We start from the raw sequence: 18,593 nt of genomic DNA on the forward strand, positions 1-18,593 counted from the left end.
AAAAGATTCTTATTTATAATAGGTACATGTTACGAATATTTGATGTAGAGTAGACTCATTAATATGTGAAAATCAACGAAGCTGAACTCCCTTCTCGATTTTGACGTTACTTCCTCGCATTTGTTGGTTATATTCACTCAGACTTCGCATATAAAAAAACTGTCTTATTTTGAATACTGGCTATTAAAATTATAAAGTAATATACTTATATTTTTTGGGGAATCCCTGATATTATTTAAATTAAGAATAGTGTGTAAACTTTTCAAGGTTTAGGATATTGTTTCCACGTTTTTTTCTGTTAATTTTTGCTGTAAAGTGGGTTTTTTAATTACCTATTAAAAAAACGTTGATAAAAATATAGTTTCTCACATAAAAGGATTTTCAATTTTATATTGGGAAATATACACTAAAAAATATTTTTACGGGCAAAACGAAATAGGTATGTAAGTACCTACTAATAGTTATTTTACAAATCCTTAAAAAATATTTTATTTGAAAGATTTCTCAAGATATAATATTTTATAATTTTTTTATGAATATAATATGAGTACCTACATATTATAGTGCTATATTATTATATTTTCTAAATGTTTTATAATCATTTATGATCGAGATCATGTATTACAAAAAAATCCATAAAACCCCATTTGTACAAATAGCGATCGGATTTGTAAGAGGACGAAACCGGTTCTTAGAGTAGTATATCGTGTGTATATCATTAGGAAAATAATAAAAAAACCATAACATCATCTTTCCATGACTATTCTTTTAACGAATTTGGAAAAATATGAGCATTGTATGTCTAAAATTTTAGAACCATTTATTAACCTTCTAATCACTTAGAGGTCGTCCATAATAATTGAGGATTTTGAGTATTTTTTGACCTTCCTTTCCGCTATCTTTTAAACATTTTGTCACAAACAATTTTACCCAACTGTATAAAAAAAAAACAGTTCACATTTTTCATCCCCAAAAAGATCGAATTCAGTATAATGTTATCATTGAATATTTTATTCTCAGAAAAATGAGTATATATTTTATTACTTTTGTAATGTCATATTTTCTACAATGCCTTCCCTTTCGTCGCGAATCATCACATTATAGCAGACTCCCTCCACCCTATTAGGACGCGGCGTCGTAAGAATTATATTATTGTTACCCCCAAAGATAGCGCTCACGGTGGCCTAACGGTTTGCATATGGCTTAGCATGTCGTAGGTCTGGCAAAAATTCACATGTTGTTTTTTAATGCGTTTATTTAGGCGCAGAGTATGGACTTATATAGGTTGAGCAAGTAGCTATCACTCATTTCTTGTAAAGATAAACGTCAGTTAACACTGCAACTGTGACACGGAGGACGAACGACAGGCGATGCGAATCGCGTGAAATTTGTTACTAGTGACACCAGATGTTTGTTTCAATGTAAGCGAAGGTCCATTAGATAATGTGTGTTCTATGAAATCCAACAAAGTCGCATCGACATATTCCGCGTGTCGAGTCAAGGCGAGTATAGATGTGCGAGCCTGCTTATGATCTTCTTAAGAACTAACATGGCACAATATAATATGGAGTTAACGTTATTCATTATGGTTGACATTGCTTTTTTTATAATAAAACCAATATTATGTAGGTATTTGATATATTTGTGTTTTTGTGTCTTGTCGTAAATATTTTTGTAAAATTCGTCGAAAGCACCCAATATTACAAAACTTCTATAACGACAGATTAAAATACTCTAAACTGCGGGAAACGAAATCGTTACTAATAAATTATTTATAACGACTTTAACGTGGCTTTACAAAGTTCTTAAAAAGAATTCCTCAGCTAACAATCGACTGGCTTGTAATACTATTATTTATGGTGAGTGATTCGGTACAAATTTTTATTATTGGCCATTTCTTTCACTCAATAAACCTGAAGCGATCACTGGATCACTTGTCAGCGGAGAGCATTGCAGTGCAAAAGATTTTTTTAAAGGGGATTAAGAAAACTGTCTAACTATACATATTTAAAAATATATATATATATTGCTCTTAACACAGCATGTTCTGCAGTGGTGTACTATGGTACCCAGGTGGATTTCTACAGATATAGGGAAGATGTTTTTGTAACTTCATTTTTTAATACAAATTTACGGATTATATTATGAATTACGAATGTGTTTATGATAGTTTACCCCAATCGTATCATTGTTAGTCTAAGTAGAGTACGGCCGTTAAATCACTATCTTAAAAAGGGTAAATTCTTAAATTGTATTATATTTAGTAAAATAAATACATAATACTATGACATGCAGCATGTAAAGAGTGGTGGTCGGTTTTTATTATATCAATAATTATTCGATAATTATAGTCGATATGAGGCATCTAATTACAAAAAGCGACAAGTCCGCAATTCGATATTTGCGGGAAACAACGTTTTTATGTTTCAAGCTCCAATTATTTGTTTTAACGTAAGATTATTTTTTCCGTTGTATTCTATGTCGAAATTAGAACCAAATGGCAATTTGTTTCAGCCGATAAACTCTTAAATGTAATAAATATATGCAAAATAAAATTGGACGTAGCGCTACTTGTACCTCACTTTTTAATTTATTCTGCATAAGGCACATATTTTCGTGAGACTGTCATGAGTTTACCAGATGCTACAGCATCGGAGATACCATTTACAATATTGAACGTTCCCTCATTGGTTGCCTTAAATACGCGCGAAATCAACCAAGCTTTAAATAATATGAAACACGGATTTGGCGCTTTTTGTAATAAATTGAGACTTAAAATATTTTTTTTCGTAGGGTTTTGTCGCGTTTTGGAATTTATAGATCAATATGTAAAAATGTACAATTTTTTTTTCTCGATTTTGATCAAATGTGGACTTATCGCTTTTTGGAATTAGACGCCTCATATATTATATTCTCTCTGTGCATTTTTTATATGTAGATCACTATTGTTGCATTGCTTCATGCTGAGTGAAGGTTGGATATTATGAAGGAATTCACGGAGTTGACATTTAGATTTTTTTAAAAAAGCCAATCCAAGTTATAGTATAAAAAAATAGAGACTAGTTTTATAAATATAAACAATAGCACGTTATAATTATAGTCCAATCATGTTAGGGTGTTACCTACCTAGAACCCTTGGAGAAGATTGCATATAATGATAGTACCCAGTAACAATCAACGCTCATAGTACATCCGCCATCTTGTAAAATAACGATTAATTTTAATTTTCTCAAATCTATCCTCATTAACAGCCAAAAATACTGAAAATATTTTCAGATAAAAGTTAAATATAATTTTAAAATACACATATTTTATAAGAATATATTTTTATTTTATCTGCAACGTTTACCTAGCTGTAGGATGGGAATGTAAAAATTTTCAATTTATTTAAGTGGTCTCTTCTATAGAGGAATTAATACTAATAATAATATTTAAAAAAAAATACACATTGCATCACTGAAATTATCTACGTATTTACTAGCCGCATAGCCCTCACTAATGGTGCCTGATAAACCTGACAGAGGGAAACAAGTTTGAAAAAAAAATATGTCACGCGTGTAATTAACACAATCACTGCCGACCTTTAAATTACCACATTTAAATAACACGTTAATTATATCTAATGGCCAAGTACTCCAAACGCGCCAGTCGCGGTTTTAGCACAAAATGAGTTAATAGGTGCATACACATTTAAAAAAAATGAGAACATCAGGATTAGAAATCATTCCACGTGAGAGGAGACAAAAATGTATTAAAATAGAAAAAGTGAACTTTGACATTTAATCAAGAGAAACTTTAAAGACAGATAGTCGGAAATATTCTAGTTGTGTCTGAAGAGTGAAGACCCTATCTATTTCCACGCCCATGTCCAACAGTTAGCAAACAAACCTCATTCTTTCTCCCGTCAACATTACTCGTTCGACCGCCGCTGACTGCAGTCGCATAACAGTCCAAGCGGACGCTATTTACCGCCGCCCCGTCGACTTTCTCTTCGCACTGAGCCGCATTTGCCTTACTACAGTTTTACTTTGCCGCGATAATGCCTCACTATGAATTAACCGACCGTCAGACGCGATGAAATTGCAAATAAAAATAAACATTGATTAAATTACTTAGTGAGTGATTTTTTGGAAAAAAAATATTGTGAATTTATACACTACTATTGTGAGTTGTTCGGAAAACAGTAAATATTGTATTACTGTAGTAAACTGAAAGTGAATATACATACATACTTTTATAGTAAATTAAAAAAATATATAATAATATAGTGGGACTTCGAAGCGTTGAGATTATGTTCCAAACTGCGTTGTTTCAAACTGAAATTATAATCATACTAATTTTGATTAGATGGTTTTTTCTTATTGTTCAGTTCTCTAGTATTTAAATTATTTATTTACTAATTAATTATTTACATCTGTTTTCAATTGCCAATCCATTTTCAGAGCGATATAACGTGAGATAAAATATGTAGTTTATCTTAGGGTCGTTATGCATAGTCATATTCTACACAAAACAGATGGGTCCAAAATAACTGCCAATAACATAAAGCCTTGTAAAATTAATCTATATTTTTTAAAACCTACATTTTATAATGTAGTTCCACTACGCAAACGCCATTTTTGTTATTAAGTATTTTAAACAAACATAATATTTACTATGCATGCATCATTTGAAGAAAGATTTATAGTATTATATTTTAGAAACGGTAAATGATAATAACCAATTGTTCATTGTAGTAAAAAAAATTGAATTGTCAGCATTTTGAATAGGTACTAAATATTTAAAGTTTAATAATAGGACAGCGTTATGCATTAATTTTAGATTGATCAAGCAACATATCAAAAAAACTGTGTTATGAATACGACTTCTGTTAAAATGTTTAAATCATATAAAAATTAACCAGCGCCTTTATTCCAATGTAAATACTCACCGCGCGTGGAATATGTCACGCCAGGATTATCGAATAATTATTGTTATCACCTTGGTTACTTTAGGTAACTGCATAGGCCCTAGATAGTAACAATTCGATAATCGCACGCGATACTTTCCACTTGCGGTGTACGGTGTCAGTGTCCGTACTACCAGGGGTTGCAAGATGCAATTTGAGGGGTTGTGATAGCGAATGGTGTCTGTACTGTACATTTTTATTGTACTATTGCGTTTATGCAACGGTATAAAATCTTATACCCCCACGATGGCCGCGTGGCTTAAGGGCCGGTCTACAGTGTCGAGGGTCCCAGGTTTGAATCCTGGGTCTGGCAAGTACACAAATTGTTATTCAATTTGTGTATGAGTCAGAGTACGGACCTAATAGGTTGAGCAAGTGGCTGACATCCATTTCTCGTAAGAATAAAAATCTGTTAATACAAACCTCCACTCTGTGGAGGCCCATATGATCCTATTAGGATCGGACATGGTCAAAAGAAGAAAGAATAAAATCTTATTTTGTAGTCAAATTTATTCACATGCAGTAGATATTGTATGTGGGTTAATAAAATTTTCATCCTCAAATGTGTTATTAGTTTTGAAGGGTGTAGGAAAATTAATCAAACATTTCCAATTAATATGGGGTATAAAAGGTTTGAAACCCCTGATCTAAACAGTCAAATATGTTAAAATGCATTGTAATTCTATCGATTGCATAATACTATGTTTAAAAAACAACAATAAAACAAATTATTACACTACTTGTCCAAAGATATCATTATTAATCTATTAGGATCGATATATTCATAATTTGCAACCATGTACATTAATTTGAACAACGCATAAATTATATTATACATTCATACATACGTAGATGAAAATAAAAAAAAATGTATTATTTTGTATCAATAAAATATTTCGGATAAAATTACAAGATACTATATTACACAAGATACATTGTTGTTTTTTTAGTAAAAATCTCACGTCGGTTAAGACATCCTTAACTTATAAATTAAATATGATTAAACGTACCTAATAAACGTAATTTAAAGTGAGGTGTAGACGTATCTGTTCATAAAAAGTGATTATTGATTATGGGCTAATAAATATAAGTGTAATATTGATTCGCAAATGATGATGTATTCGCAGTATTCGTGAGCACGGCCCCCACAAAGGGGCTGACAGGGCTCTAGCCTAGGGCCCGGGCTCAGGAAGGGCCCGGCGTGGCGAGTCGACTAGATAAAGTGATATAAATACACATCACAAATCCTCTCTAACAGTAAAAATATAAATAAATATAAATATACGCTATTTTCCTTCAATAGTGTTAATATTTAAAAGTATGTGTTTGTACGATGCAATTTTTATTTGTGTATATTCGACAATTCCATATTTCAAATGGATGTATTAAAATATAAAAAAAAACACTAAAAATATACACATTAATTTTACCGCGTACATCATTTGGAAAAAGCTACTGTGGAGCGTCACAATGCCTTTATCCTTAGCGATAGGTAGGGGGGGGCCGCCAAAGATTCTAGCCTGGTGGCCCGCTTCAGGATGTGGGGGTCATGTTCGTGAGTATTTATTTATCGTCGTGTTTTAGGTAGTGAATATTTAAAAAACCCCACAGAGATAATTGCAACACTTCGGTTTATTGTGGCAATTACAAATACTATTTTAAAACATTTAAAGAATTGACATAATTTCATGGTAACGAAGTAATTATTTTTCCAATTTTCGATAAGTACACTTTTATAATGTAGATTTGTCTCATACAGGTTTATGAGAAATGCAAGATGTGACCGTTCACTGTATCCCCAAATATTTTTTTATAGATAACAAGATAAATAATATAACCTATGTATCAAAATACCACATAATAGGTATGTGGCGACATTTTTGCTAAAGCCATTTCTATACTATACATAATAATATTATTATATAAATAAAGCCTGTCTTAGCATTACTTATTATGCATAAGTGCTTCATATTGAAATCAGTCAAAGAGTTTCTGGACATTCTCATTGATCATACTATAATATTATGTTACATTGTGTTTTTGACGCCCACGATGGCCGAGTGGCTTAATCAACAGCTTACAATGTCGTGGGTCCCAGGTTCGAATCCTAGGTCTGGCAAATACACAAATTGTTTTTCAATTTGTGTTGAGTCGTAGTATGGGCCTAATAGGTTAAGTAAGTGACTAACATCCATTTCTCGTAAAAACAAATCAGTTAATATAAACCTCCACTCTATGTAGGCTCATATGAACTTATTTGAATCAGACATGGTCAAAAAAAATATTAACTCATTACAAATATTTGTATAAAAACACATCTGAAATATTTTTAATCAAATTACATTTTTTTTTGTTATTAGCTAAACGCGCTGCACGTATGTGCGAGAAATATATTACTGTTTCATCGGAAGTAGCGACGCGCGGTCTTTTGGAATATTTTTTTTTTTATTAAAGCGTGTAAAATTATGCGATGTAGACTGTCCAAACTATATTTTTAATTCGATAGTAATGTTCGTTGGTGTGGACGTGGCCCAGTGGCGAAGGGTGGAGGTAGGCTATTACGATCTGACATAAATAGTGCACACTAAACTTCAAGAGTTAAACGTATGTATATGTTTTATTTCATGTGTAAATAGTGTTTGTTATTTTTTTTAAATTTTAATTAAACCCTGCCTAATACAAGTCAAAAAAAATCGTTTATCTATTAGATATCTAAAAAAAATCCATTAACCCATACATAATTTTAGATATTTTATAGATAGTAGAATATTTTTTTATCGACTCCTTATGGTTTGGTTAGGCAGCTTAATGAATTTAAAAAAAAAACTAACCTATAATGTATGTAATATTATGTACCTATTCTTAATTCGACGAAAACAAATAAGTATGACTGAAAAATGTGTCGGTTCGCCCATAGTCATACCAAAATTATTATGGTTTGGTTTAGGTAGGGTGGAATGCATGAGATGTTTTCAAATTATGTATATTCAGTTGGTATATAGAATGCTACATTCGGAAATCTTGTTTCTTATTCGTTGAATAAAAGAATTAGTTTATTAAAATTGTATTATGCAAGTCTAAGTACATTATAAAAATTAAATAATGGAGTAGTCTGCGACGTCGGTTAGTAATTAAGGAATTAATTGAAACCTACCTTAATTTAATATACTAAAACCGATAGCCTAACTTATAACGCAATTCGATTCATGTAACACCTACTAGTTAAAATCGTTGTAATTATCTAAGCCGCCCGTAGTTTAATTAGTAAAACTTACTGGCGCGAATCTAGCAGATACGGGTTCGTCCCGTTGGGTGTCGTATTTTTTTCTACTAAACGATTTTTTCTAGTGTGTGAGATGTGTTCAAATTATGCATATTCTGTATGTAGAATGTTACATTCTGAAATCTTGTGTCTTATTCGTTGAATAAAAGATAATTACAAGATAAAAAGAACTTTTTATATATAACGTTTTTAAATTTTCTGTTGAATCATATAAACTTGACTTGACTTAACTTAAACTTAAACTTGACTTAAACGATCAAAAAAATTGTACTTGATAGAAATACTGAATAATGAAATGTCATTCCATATTGATTTCCATAGTAACGCAGGTATATATTATTAATAATTTAGTTGCTAGGACCCCCTAGCAAACAATAATGGTATCGAAATAACTTTTCATATAAAAGAGAATTAACTAAAAATGAATTCAATTCTACTTAAAGATGGCTAAAAGTATTTAAAAAAATGCATTGGCATCGTGTTCTGATATATTCTAAAAGTTTAAAATGTCTAGCTAGTCGGTAAGTTAGTTAAAAATAGATTGCAAGATTTGTACCGGACAAACAACCACTGGACAAATAAGAAAAAAATAACCAGCACCACCTGCAAATTAGTTCAAATGAAAACAAATAAAAATAATTGACAAAGTTTAGTGTGCACTATTTATGTCACCACTTGGACGTGCGTTGAGTTTCAAAAAAGTCAAACAAATGACATGCGGACATTATTACGTATCTTGGTCTTGGCACGAGGCTTGACATCGCAATAAAAACCGCTGAATCTCGCTGTTTTTAGGCTTATCGAAAACTTCGATAACAATAACAATATATTGGCTATTTATTTTGACAATCCGACTTCCTCTGACTATATTTTGGCTTAGTGTGGTGTGGTAGTTGTTTTGATAACGATTCGCTTCCGCAGTCGCCGGCCGAAGTAGTTAACGGGTCTTGTGATCTACATTTTTTACTCTTCAGTTCTTGAGTCGCGAGACTCTGGAGGCTCTATCAGACTGGTGGACGCGACACTATTACAATTGGTAAATTACTATATGGCGAATTAATATGAAGCAACCACTATTTCTATTGCAGACAACGTTTTGAATTTGTAGACCAATCGACATTTTCATGAAACTGAAAAGTTTAAAGTTTTGTCGTTAATAAAATGGATACCTATGTACACGGTATACTGTTGATTAATTTTAAACACAATGTAACATGGAACCATACTCATGTTTAATTATTTTTTTCTTTATTCTTTCTCTTGACTTTTTTGGTAGTACTTTTAGTTTGGGGTCTAGGACGATTCGGCGCCGAGATAACTGGGCACCACGCAATCGAATGAAATTCGAAAATAAATTAGACGTTCGTGAATTATTGTAAGTACCTTTAAAATATATTATATATATATATATATGTACACGTAAATAATGATTTAATCGTGCATATGTTTAAGTTACAACGAGAAGAGAGTTCCTTTACTTTTATATAAAGCTTCAGGCATGATAATTCTCAATCCGCAAAAAAAAACATTAGAGCAAAATGATGAATTAAAACTAATAAGTAGTAGATAGAAACTGATTAAAATTCCTCGTCTACTTTCTGTATGAAATCGTAACGAAAGTCTATTTACTTTACTCGACAGGCGTTTAATTGTCCTGGCGCCCAGTTGTCTCATTTCCTCGTTTTTTGGTAGTACTTATGTTAACTCCTCACATGGATGTCAAATAAGTATCGATATTAATTTGTTCTGATAATATATGATACTGATACCAAAGAAGAATCAATACATTTATTTTGATTTCATATTACATACCTACATATTATCTAAATAACAGCTCTGTACCGGTGACGTTTAGTGCATTTTGGGTATAATTATTTTCTTCTCTGTGATTCTAAATATTTTACAACAGCTATTTATGAATACGGTTTAATCAAGAGTATCACAAGGCACTATGTTTGGTGTGAAGCGTCAGCAATTTTTCACCCCAGGGAATATCTCATGAGCTTGGGGAAAACAAAGAAATATGTAATAATATTAGAAAAAACAGTGTAATTACAAAATCAAATCAAAACCCATCATTGGTAATCGGGTTTCATTTTATTGTCCCCAGTGATATGCCAAATCTGTTAATATTTCAACAATAATCGCGTTTTCTTGAAAGATTATAGATATTGTTGAGTTCGTCGGATTTCTGATCGTCCCGTCTAATACGGCCGCGGAGCGATCCGGCGACCGGTTATTTAGTTTCATACCAAACTTCCTTGCGGTACATTGAAAATAATAAATTGTTCGTGTTCAACTAGTGTAAGTGCCTGTCTTGTGAATGATGATGACGGGGAAACGAAACCGGTAATTAAAATGCAGTTTGTGTTGGCCGTGGCTTCATCACACCACTAAACTGCTCGACTGTCGTATTACATATGTAGCTGAATACCTTACGGGATTTGAATTCGGAGAAATAAATATACACGAAGAAAAGTGTATCATTTATAATATTCAGTTGTGATTGGCCTGCTTGCTATTCAATAGTGATTTTTGATAATGATGTTGGGACTATACTAGTAATATAAATGATTTCTCTCAGTCTTGAAGTAACAAACTTATATATCTATTATTTCATTTTAAACCTATTTGAATGTAATTTCCAAGCCAAATTAATTTTTCTATTGTGTGTGCGGATCATCAACGCATCTGAGCAATGTCACTCGTCACCCGGTGCGGTAAATTTACACCCCCCCCCCCATACAAACCACACATACAATTTTTTTTTAAAACTTATATTTTTAAGGTATTTATTAATTTCGTTAATAACGTACAAAATTAGCATTTTTTGCACAGATATATCTGTACTTTCATCAACAATTATTATTAATGTATGAAACCTAGACTTCCGTTATTCGTAAAAAAAATAACTAATGACTGCATTAATGCATTCGACAAATTCGAACGCATAATTTTTACTTCGCCAGCTTTCGGGAATATCTGTGTATTTAGATACTTACATGAATATGAATATTTTGTACATAAATCATAGAAGCACTCCATTCAATCTACCTCTTTCCAGACGTGAATTTTTCTTGCATATTTGCTGCGGTGCATATATAATGCATTTGACACAATCATCTGTTTCCGAATAAACAAATATACCCATCACCAATTTTTAATTTTAGCGAATGCATTGAAGATGGCATGTCTGTTTCGACGATTGCAGAGAGACATTCCAATTTAAATTTATCGCAGAATTTATTCTTAATGATCGCATTTGAAATATCACATCCACTCCTTTTAGTACTATATAATTGTACTATATTTATGTAACTATGCAAGCAATCGTATTGTTCACTTGAATTGTTACGTACACTGAACACACCTATAGTTGTTACTAAAATCTAGCAAAGGAAACATTGTTTTACAATATTTTTGTGTGAGGACTGTGTGGGGGATGAAAACATGTGTGCGGACACATTACAGGGAACATTGATTACGACAACGACAACAATTGATAGTAAAACTATTAAATTAGAGTTTTGTCGAAAGAGTTTCAATGAATGGCAATTCCCCTGATTCTTTTCAATCGAAAGATAATAATTCTATTATGCGGAAGTACATGAACATCAATAATAAAATCGTCGACCACAATTAAATTTACTTTGAAAACCGATCGCTTTTCTATTGGTAAGAATCTCAGATAAACGTATTTATTACAAATAATTTGCATGAATCATAGACGGATTGATGGCTTGACTTAAAGGATAGAGCACTTACCGGGAAAATCAAAGGGGTGATTTTGTGTCCTACTCAGTTCAACTTTGTTTCTAATATTTTTTTACATAATAATAATGTATTTTATTGTTAAATGTTATGTTAAATTTTGTGTACCTATTCAGTACGTATTAAATAAAAAATATGTGATTTTTCGATGTTCACAAAAATACTTTCAAAATATATTATATTAAGAATGTATTTACTTAATTATACTTTATAATAAAAGTGAAATAACAAATATACATAGTATGCACCTATAGCAGTGGTGAGGGGTGGAGGTAGGCTATTAAGATTGGATATAAATGGTGCACACTAAACTTTCTCAGTAACACTTATTCGTATTCTTATACCAATAATACAATTTGCAGATGGTGCTGGTTAGTTTTTAAAATTCAATTAAACCCTACCTAAATCAAACCATAATCGATAAAAAATATTATATCTAAAATTATGTTTGGTTTAATGGCCTAATTATGGATATTTTATGGATAAACGAACATTTTTGATTATTGTATACTATGGTTTGTATTAGGCAGGATTTAATTGAATTTTAAAAACTAACAAATAATCTACACATTATAGTCTTAGTTAAATTAAAACACATACGTTTGACTGACAAAGTTAACTGTGTACTATTTATGTCGGATCTTAACAGCCTACCTCCACCCTTCGCCACTGCTTTACGTTTAAGACACAATGAGAGGTCTCTTTTAAAAATAGTACTATTCGGGGGCTCAAATGGACTACATGCAAGTCTAGTTCTGTGAACAAACTATTCAAATATACCACCATTAATTGTTATCCAAGATGGACGATCGATTTGAGAGCCATAGATGAGGATCGCTTTTAGTTCAACTTAGCAGTTTATCATTATTTTTGTCTTTAAGTCACAATAATTGATCAAACTAACTTTAGTCTTTAAGAATTATTAAATGTTGTCCATCTCTATTCTCATTCCCGTGGATTATCATTATCCAAAGAAATAATTGAAAAAATCGATTACCATTATCGATAGCCGTTCGGTTCTGACAAGCGATGGTCCCGATTTATCTGAAGGTTACCAGGAAACAAAATTGAACAGAACTCTAGAAATTAAAGAATGAGAGACATTAGTCTTATCTGTCGAGTTGACTTCAAACAGAAATTCTTATATTTTTTATATACAAATAAACTAAGAGTAAGTATGCAATAAAATATACTATCTCGTTGGAGTAAAAAAACCATTTACGGTCGATCGGACGTGAACCGGTTAAAATTTTAACAAGATAACGAGAGAAAAGCATTAAAAAAAGAAAGAAATACGTACTAACTCACTTTATACCTAAATCGAGTCATTAAAGTGGAGTTTAACAAATTGGCCGATTGCAATTTGGCTTACCGTTAACTGAAATTAATAATCCACCGACGTTTAAATGATCAAGGTATTTTAATTTGAAAATGGCGTCTAAATAACTATCGTAATAGTTTTTTACGCATCGCCGCTTCGGTGGATGGATATGCTCGATGTCTTTACGGCATTCTGGCAATATGCCATATCTACAAAATAACTTACTTTACAGGAAAACCGGAAAACTACAAACATTTATTTAATATGAAGCTAAATTATTTTTTTATCGATGCAGATGGACAAATTTTGTTTTTTCGTAGTACTGTATTATTATATATCAGATTTTTAGGCACTTACGACTTGAATTAGTTATGTTACGTCGATTGACTACATATCCATGCAAAAAATGCGACGAAAATATCGGATAAGACATATTTCCAGAATGCCAGCCATATTTCAGTTTTAATTATTTTCTTTCTTCTGTGTGCCGTGTTTGATGTCCTCACGACGACGAAAGCCTTATTCTGTAATACGCAAAACTTATCCCAACCTTCTGTCAAATCCTCTTAATGGAACACTACTCTCATTTAGGGAAGAAATAATTAAAATATATCACCAATGGTTATCAAATTTACCGGTTTAAATGCAATGCTATTTAAATAATAACGACAACAACTTCAGGGATGTAAAAAAAACTGTCGATAGTGAGGATTGTAATCCCGGTATTAATATATTTGCAATCATGGGATTAATTATACCAAATTTAATATCACACGTTTTTCCAGATTGTCATCATCCCTACGATGTTTATGGCCAAAACATTGAAGAGTCCGTCTCGAATTTGGAGGTTACTCATTATAGAATGGTTAATACTCTTGGCCATATAACTTACAGCAGTTACTATCTCCAGTACCATATTTGAAAAGAAAATCGGTTAGCCTCTGCCTTTCTATTGCTTTAGAGAGGCATAATATACTATAAAGGGATATCTTATCAAATAAGAAATATATATTTTAGAGATATATCTCAATAAAAACCACACCAAACCGCTAATGTTTGTGGATGTAAAGGTGTTTCATGAATAGCATGTAGGTTTTCATTACTCCAAATGCGACAATTGTGCTTATTTACAAAGCCATTTAACCAACAATGAGCTTCATTGCTGAAGATGACTTTTTCATGAAATAATGGTTTGATTCAAGTCGCTCAAAAGCCCAATCACCAAAATTTCGACGCACCAAACAGTCATTTGATTTAAGGGTACAGTTCGGTTATGAGGAATACAGCGGCAAACACATTTCGAAAATAGCCGATGTACTGGATTATTTGTTAGTTTAACCTAACCAAACCTATCCTAACCTAACCCAACCTAATTTAACCTAAACTAACAAATAATCCAGTATATCGGGTATTTTCAAAATGTGTTTTCCGCTGTATTCCTCATAACCGAACTGTACCGATTTAAGTTCTTGTGTTAACTGTATTCTATACAAATGCAAATCTTTTTGAAGAATATTCCACGTAGTGCCATAATAAAGTCCAAATTCTTGAAAACTACGTGTAATTGATTTTTCTGGATTTTAATACACACTTTGATTCACAACATCGATATTTTCAGCAGTACGTTTACGTTTATGACTGGTTAGATTCTTAATATCACAAACAATACTATTTGACTCAAATTTCAAATTAAATTACGAATTGCAAGCTATATAATATGTAGATAATTTTGATCGTAAATTCCACGTAATGCCCTAAACACAGCTTGAATAGATTCATTATTGTTGTAATATATTTAAAAAATATTTGTAAACGCTGTTCTACTGTGTATCTTTTCATGATGATTTGCCAAACAATACTGAATTCGAATGTATTGTGAATATTCGAATGTACATTATTAATGGACAACGCACTCAATACAGTAGCTAGCAATTAAATTCACGCACAGCGATATTCGCACATGTATGGGTAGACGTCACGCAATTTCCATTATGCGATATCACGCATCGGGAATTTATAGCAATATCATCTTTATTCTAATGGCGTTAGAATAGTGTTTCTAGTGTCAATGTTGATTTTAGCGAACCCGTTCGAACCGAACCGTTCGGCAGACCCGACTAAAAGCATCGGGAATTTATAGCAATATCACCTTTACTGTAATGGCGTTAGAACAGATTATGCCATTCGGCAGACCCGACAAAAAAGTGATTGTCATTTTTATTCCCAGATGATTCGTCCATATTAATGTCATAGTGGAAATCAGAAAAAATGAATGCTATGACCTTTTAAAAATCTGTAGTACCAATTTGATAGCCCTTTATTTATATATAGATAGGGAAGATATGAGATGCATTTTAGTCGTACTGGGTAGTTTTTTTTCTTTCGAATTGGTCGCAGCTTCGACATAGCATTTTCTACAGGTACGTTGAGTATTGATAATTGACAGCGAAGGGATTGCATAGTAATATTATAGAAAGACTCGTACTCTGCCGAGATAATCCGAAAGTGAACTTATAAAACACAAACGCCTTCTGATTAAACCTCCTGTTACTAGGCTGGCAACTTTCACTCTGTGAAGTAAAATTCGTTAATGCCCAAGTAACTTTCTTATTGGATAAGAACGCCGATCAATATCATAATCGGTATTGTTAAAACGAGCATTTTTTTAGTCCGCTAAGTAAATCGTGATCGAAGAATTACGAGACCATAACTCCCCACGGCGGTACGTCAGTGATTTTTTTAAGCCGCGAAATCTTCGCGATTTTGCGCGGAATTAGCATTGGTTTATTTTATTTGCTTGTCCGGATAAGTGAAGCCTAGTCCTAAACCAGTACGTAAACAAACAAACATTTGTTTGTATTCCACCGCTGAAAAAAGACAAGTGCAAATGTACATGACAAACAAGCATAATTCGAGGGATTTTTTTACTATTTCATCGGAAGTAGCGACGTGTGGTTTTTAAATGTTGTTTTGATTAAAGCGCGTAAATTTGTTCGATGTGGCGCATACATAATTTGAAAACAACTAACATATAGATATACGCACTAGAAAAAATCACATTTGAAAAAAAATACGACGCCCGACTGGATTTGACCCCGTATATCCACTGGACAACCCCACGATGGCCGCGCGGCTTAAGACGATACATCAGTGAAACGGCAAATAATTTTCAACTATTATAGGCGCGACGAAATTTTGGACTCGCTAGCATTCGGAGAGCAAACGTCGAGGTGTCAATACGTCAATTTGTTTCGTGATTGCGATGGGGGTATTAATTCTTAAATCGTGTAAAGATGACTAAAAACGTTACCCATTTACATGAAAAATAAAAAAATGTCGATGAATATATCATTATTGTTACTAATATAACAATAAACAAAACATTAAATGGACGCATGTTGGATTTATATGACAAATTATATTTCGTTCGGCATGTGTCATTTGCACCCGTGACCCGCAATCCGTGCATCGTCTAGCCACGATCTTTTTAGGCAGTGACGTCCCGTGGGGGTAGGCAGATTGAGCGTCGCTTGGGGGCGGCAATTACTCGAAGTGCGGCAATTTGAGGAGAATCATTTGGAATACATATATAGAAATAACTACCTAAACTTAGTAATAACGAAAATACCTTTCCATTAAAAAATCAGCTCACTGGTTTTGTCGGGTTCACAATATCTATCTAGTTTACTTCCGTTTCCCTTCGACGTCCTTGGTGATCAGAAAGACGCGTGCAGATTTGCGAATAGTTACAGTATGCTATTTTGTCAGTAATGTCTGCATACAACACATTTCTTAGATATTGGACTCATGAAAGGATGATGAAAATACTGTATAAAAAATGGGACGGCATTTTAGCGCTGCCTAGGGGCGGCATTTTATCTAGGGACGTCACTGTTTTTAGGCCATGCCTCAACTGAGGTATAGCCTTAAGCGTCTGCCTATAACGTCGTGGCTCCCAGGTTCGAATCCTGGATCTGGCAGTACACATATTGTTTATCAATTTGTGTATGAGTCAGAGTATTGACCTAATAGGTTGAGCAAGTGGCTCGTAAAAACAAAATCTGGTAATACAAACTTTCACTCTGTGGAGGCCCATATGATTCTATTAGGATCAGGCATAGTCAAAAGAAAATAAAAATATATCCACTGGTATCGCGCCACTGTGAGTTAACTCATTAAGCTACGGGCCTACTACTTAATTACGATAATTCTAGCTAGTAGGTCCTACATGAAATGATTGTCAAATCGCATTATTTTTGACTATCGGTTTTTGTGTTTTAAATTAAGGAATCGTTAATGGTTATTTAATTTATTTGTAAAGTTTGCAGGTGTAGATATGCGTTGAGTTTAAAATAGTTGATTGTACACGAGCATTTGTATAGTGATAGTGAGAGAAGCACAGAACAGATAATAAATGGAATACCTATAGGCTGTATTCAATACGCCGCATGTTGATGCCGGGTTTTGAATGTGTGAGTGTCCTACGAAAATGAAGCACGCATTATGCACGTGCAACAGTGTGTGTAATACACCAACATTAAATGAGCGTAAATGCATAAACCGTGAGCAGTTTTCAGTATTCGACTTAAAACGTATTCTTGACACGTGTGTAAGTTTAACCCGGATTCTTCCTTAAGCGTCAATTACATTGAGCTTCTTTACGAGCTGTTTGTTGGCGAATTTAAAAGCGGGCGATTCAGCTACTGCGATTTGATGATTACACTCAAAACTTTCCATTCGCTGAGAAGCCACAAGCCAGCGACTATTTTGACATAACGTAGTTCGTGTTTTTACCGGGAGGTTGCTACTGCGTTCTACTGCGCAGACGCAGTAGGCTCACACGCCGGCGTGTAGCGTGTAAAGTTGACCGGCTTTCAACATTTCTCGGTAGAGTGTTTACAACCTGCTTATTAGCTTGTTCGATGATTACACTGGGCGACTTTACAGGCAGATTGTAAATTCGCCAATAAACAGCTAGTAAAGAAGCTCAATGTAATTGACGCTTTACTCGAGTCGGTTACTTGCTATCGCCTTACCCGTTATGTATTTCAGTTCCCATTATTTCAGGGAGAGAAGTTTAAAAACTTTTTTTTTTTTTTAAGTTAAAGTCCCTCCACCAAACCCGCCCCGTACCACCCTCGGTCTTAATCGAGAGTATCACGGGATCCATCAATTGGTGATGTGAAGCATCTAAGAATTGGCCTGGGAGTGTCCTGGGAGAAGATGCCCAAGACTTAGATTGCTACGCTCAAAGTGAGCTCTGACTGAGT

At 33.2% G+C, this 18,593-nt stretch overlaps 1 protein-coding gene across 3 annotated transcripts in view; it reads left to right on the forward strand.

Moving 5' to 3' along the window:
- The window catches only part of Rhp (GTP-Rho-binding protein rhophilin), a 270,103-nt gene that overhangs the window by 130,455 nt on the left and 121,055 nt on the right, over positions 1-18,593 (forward strand). The window contains exon 1 of one of the 3 annotated variants that reach the window (XM_085961192.1): positions 3,929-4,214. The exons of the other annotated variants lie outside the window; for them this stretch is intronic. The gene's annotated coding sequence lies outside the window, so the exon portion shown is untranslated. Of the gene's footprint in view, positions 1-3,928; positions 4,215-18,593 lie in introns of those variants that run through there. 3 annotated transcript variants of the gene reach the window in all.

Source organism: Rhyacophila brunnea, unplaced genomic scaffold, assembly GCF_057557595.1.
Source record: "Rhyacophila brunnea isolate RB1 unplaced genomic scaffold, BYU_Rbru_1.0 scaffold_12, whole genome shotgun sequence".
Taxonomy (NCBI): domain Eukaryota; kingdom Metazoa; phylum Arthropoda; class Insecta; order Trichoptera; family Rhyacophilidae; genus Rhyacophila; species Rhyacophila brunnea.